The sequence below is a fragment of the Microtus ochrogaster genome, unplaced genomic scaffold (genome assembly GCF_000317375.1).
Source record: "Microtus ochrogaster isolate Prairie Vole_2 unplaced genomic scaffold, MicOch1.0 UNK280, whole genome shotgun sequence".
In the NCBI taxonomy this organism is placed as follows: Eukaryota; Metazoa; Chordata; class Mammalia; order Rodentia; family Cricetidae; genus Microtus; species Microtus ochrogaster.
The window spans coordinates 3558-8204 of NW_004949378.1; the positions used below are offsets into that span (position 1 = coordinate 3558).

The window sequence follows — 4647 nt, forward strand, 5'->3', positions numbered from 1 at the left end:
CAGAGATCCGCCTGCCTCTGCCTCCCGAGTGCTGGGATTAAAGGCGTGCGCCACCATCGCCCGGCTAGCTCTAGCTTCTTATTGGCTCTTACATATTAATTTTAACCCATTTCTATTAATCTGTGTATCAACATGTGGCAGTGGCTTACTGGGTAAAGTTTTGGCATCTGTCTCTGGCAAGGCTCCATGGCTTCTCTCTGACTCCGCCTCCTTTCTTCCAGCATTCAGTTTAGTTTTCCCCACCTAACTAAGTTCTGTCCCATATCAGGTGGCTCTTCTGACATGAAACAGATTTTGGATTTCACTTTAAAAAGCATGCTTGGGCTTCTTCTTCTGGAAAACACCAAATGGCGGATGACGCCGGTGCAGCGGGAGGGCCCGGAGGACCCAGGGGCCCAGGATTAGGAGGCCGTTGGCAGCTTCTGCGGAGGATTCGGCAGTGGTCTGAGGGGCCGCGGCCGTGGTCGAGGCCGTGGCCAAGGCCGAGGCCACGGGGCTCGTGGAGATAAAGCTGAAGACAAGGAGTGGATTCCCGTCACCAAGCTGGGCCGCCTGGTTAAGGACATGAAGATCAAGTCCTTAGAGGAGATCTACCTCCATTAAGGAATCTGAGATTATTGACTTTTTCCTGGGAGCTTCCCTAAAGGATGAGGTTCTGAAGATCATGCCCATGCAGAAGCAGACTAGGGCAGGCCAGCGGACCAGGTTCAAGGCTTTCGTCGCTATTGGGGACTACAATGGTCACGTTGGTCTTGGTGTCAAGTGCTCCAAGGAGGTAGCCACTGCCTTCCGAGGGGCCATCATCTGTCCCTGTGCGGAGAGGCTACTGGGGGAACAAGATTGGCAAGCCCCACACTGTTCCTTGCAAAGTGACAGGTCGCTGTGGTTCTGTGCTGGTGTGTCTCATCCCTGCCCCCAGAGGCACTGGCATAGTCTCTGCTCCTGTGCCCAAGAAGCTGCTGATGATGGCTGGCATTGATGACTGCTACACATCAGCCAGGGGCTGTACTGCCACACTGGGCAACTTTGCCAAGGCCACCTTTGATGCCATCTCTAAGACCTACAGCTACCTGACCCCCGATCTCTGGAAAGAGACTGTGTTCACCAAGTCTCCTTATCAGGAATTTACTGACCATCTTGTGAAAACCCACACCAGAGTCTCTGTTCAGAGGACCCAGGCTCCAGCTGTGGCCACCACATAAGGGTTTTTATACAAGGAAAATAAAAGTGAATTAAGTCTGTTAAAAAAAAAAGCATGCTTGGGTTTAAGGAAGGAGAGCCACAGTCCAACTCCAAAGCCAACTTTAATCTTTAATTAATCTGAGATTATCAAAAGACTATTTTCAGCCAGGCGGTGGTGGCACACGCCTTTAATCCCAGCACTCGGGAGGCAGAGGCAGGCAGATCTCTGTGAATTCAAGGCCAGCCTGTTCTACAAGAGCTAGTTCCAGGACAGGAACCAAAAGCTACAGAGAAAACCTGTCTGGAAAATCCCCCCCCCCAAAAAAAGAGAGACTATTTTCATTATATTTCTATAGAGAATAACAGAAATAAATATTTGGGAAGATTCATAAAATTTTATCATGTTGGAAATGTGATATACCAATAGGTCAATTTACTCTTTTTTGAGACATTTTTTCTGGATGATTTGTCTTTGTTTCTTCAGATGTCTCATTTGTCCAGTGGTCTTCAGATTTCTTACCTGGATACCTTTATTTTCCTGAAAAGACAGGAACAAAACCCTTCTGCAACTCTAATTTTGGAGAGATTCCCTTTTGGCAACTTCAAGCTGATTAAATGAAAAGCATTCGACAGGTTTATAGGTTGGTTCTGCTTAAATGGCCATGCTGTTTGATGAATTATCATCTCTTCTAATTAAGAGATGTCTCTTGTTCAAAGTGAATCTTTATCACTTTTGATCGTATCTTTTCTTCTCCCATTGAAAAAAAGCAAAACTCCTTCCCCAGTGTAACACATGTCCTGGTTTCCATTCTGATGTCAACATCTTTAAAGTGTATCAGCTGATTTAATTCTGTAGTTTTTTTCCAGTGTCTCTCTGCAGCTGCTGTTCCTTTCTAATTAACATTTAGAAGATTCAGAGTTAATAAAACATCATTCCATCTATTTCTGGGGTTATTTATCATCCCTTTCTGTTTATTTAACATATCCTTTAGAGTTAGATTTGACCTTTCTATAACTGCCTGTCCTGTAGAATTGTGTGGCATGCCTGTAATATGCTTTATATTATAATAAGCAAAAAAACTGTTCCATTTTCTTAGAGATGTATGCTGGAGTATTATCTGTCTTTATTTGTGCAGGTATACCCATGATGGCCATAACTTCCAGTAAATGTGTGATTATTGAATCAGTCTTTTCTGAACTCAAGGCAGAGTCCCATTGAAGACCTGAATAGGTATCAATGGTGTGATGTACATATTTTGGTTTTCCAAAATCTACACAATGAAACACATCCATCTACCAGATTTCATTCCTTTGAGTACCCTTTGGGTTAATTCCTGCAGGTAGTGGTGTTTGGTTGTATAAAGAACAAGTAGGTTATTTCCTTATACTTTCCTTGACTTGTTGGCACATGACGGAAAATTCTTTTTTACTGCCCATTCCTGACTATATCTTAGAAACTGAAAAAATAATGAAATCAATTCTGTATCATCTGGTATAAATTCAGCTGTTTTAATATGCAAAACAACTCTTTCTGCATATTGCAAATCGGTAACGATGTTGTGAGGTTCTTAAAAATTCCTTAGTACCATGAGAATAGCATATAGTTTTGATTTTTGGACCAAACCATAAGGGCTTTGGTTCAATTTACTTAAATTTTCTGATTTGCAACCTGCCTTTCCTGATTTATTTGCATCAGTATAGAATGTAAGGGCTCCAGTTATTGGTGTGCCCCATACAATGTGAAAAAGGATCCAGCTAGTTCTCTTGAAAAGTTGAATTCTCTTACTTTCATGATAGTTGTTGCTAATCTCTTCAAAATATACTACAAGTTCTTTGCCAGGGTTCATTTTCTTCAAATAATTTGTCAATTTCATTAGTATTAAAAGGTACTATAATTTTTGCTGGGTCTATTCCTGTTAATGGACGAAGTGTTGTTATGAGGTTTATGTCCTGCCCAGTTCTTGCAATCATTAAGTCCCAAAGAAACACACAGAGGTCTATATTGATTGGTCCATTAGCTGAGGCTTCTTATTAACTTTTAATAACCTATATTAGCCCATTATTCTTGTCTGTGTTAGTCACGTGGCTCAGTACCTTATTTGGCAGTCACATCATGCTTGTTCTGTGGCTAGGTCACAACTACAGAATGCACTTCCCTCTTCCCAGAATTCTCATTGCCCCACCTCTATTTCCATCCTGGTTGTCCCACCTATACTTCCTGCCTGACTACTGGCCAATCAGCATTTACTTAAAATATAATTGACAGAGTACAGACCATTGTCCCAAAGCACTCCCCCACCCATCTTTTTTTAAAGGAACCAATAACTCTGAATCTAATACCCTTTGCTTAGCTTTTCTCCTGACGATTAGCCATAACAACTTGTAACCAACATTGTGAACAAATGAAAATATCCATAGTCCAAGTCATGACTAGAGTATCCTGTGAGGCTTGATCATCTCAGGCAGCAGTCTTGAATTTGTTTTTGATGAGAACTCAGACATTTGGGCCATCTGTTCCTACCAGATATTTCTCAGGTGGTCTTCCTTGATCAAACCTGATTTTTCTTAACTCAGAATAAATTCATAGCCTCTCATTTAAAATGGAAATAAAAGCAAAACCTCTTACTCAAAGTAACATACCTTTTGACTTCAATTTTGAAGTAAAGGTATTTTCAAAATATTTATGTTTTATTAATCCAGCAGCATTTATAAACAAATACCTTCTAGCAGCTATTGCTCCTTCCTCGGCTGTCAAACAATTCAAAGAGAACATAATAACATACAGTATCCAGACTCTCTGTGTATATTTCATCTTTATGTGGCTTTATTTTAACCTCTTTTTTTATTTTTACTTTTAATTTTTGGCTTTTTGAGACAGGTTCTCTATGTATCTTTTGCTGTTCTGGAACTCCCTCTATAGACCAGGCTGTCATTAAACTCACAGAAATCTGCCTTCCTCTGCCTCCCAAGTACTGGGATTAAAGGTGTGTGCCACCAACCTTGAGTTCACAGAGATCTGTCTGCCTCTGCCTCCCAAGCATTGAGATTAAAGGTGTGTGCCACCATGCCTTGAACTCACAGAGGTCTGCCTGCTTCTGTCTTCCAAGTGTTGGGATTAAAGGTATGTTCCACCATTCCAGCTACTCTCTCTTTTTTTTCATTTTAAGGACTTTAACCTTTTTCTTTTCTCTCCCAAGCCTGCATATATTTTTAACACACTGTAAAACATTTAGAGGTTTTTTTCATCTTTAAATCTCTTTTTACTGTATATCTCTCTTTTTCTGACCATGTGAGTCTTTACTTTGTTAAACAATATGGAAAGGATTAAAGCCGTGGCTTTGATGGCTGGATCCAGCCCAGTCCTTAGCTTTCTGAGATTCCAGCCTCATGGTGGAGGTACCAGCTGTAGTCATGTTTATTGGCACAACTCTGTGGCATTTTAAGGTCCCTGCCAGCAAGCAAGCT

The 4647-nt window shown here is 41.3% G+C and overlaps 1 pseudogene; it reads left to right on the plus strand.

Moving 5' to 3' along the window:
* Window positions 1-343: 343 nt before the first annotated feature.
* LOC106144496 lies at window positions 344-1253 on the plus strand (annotated as a pseudogene).
* Window positions 1254-4647: the final 3394 nt, after the last annotated feature.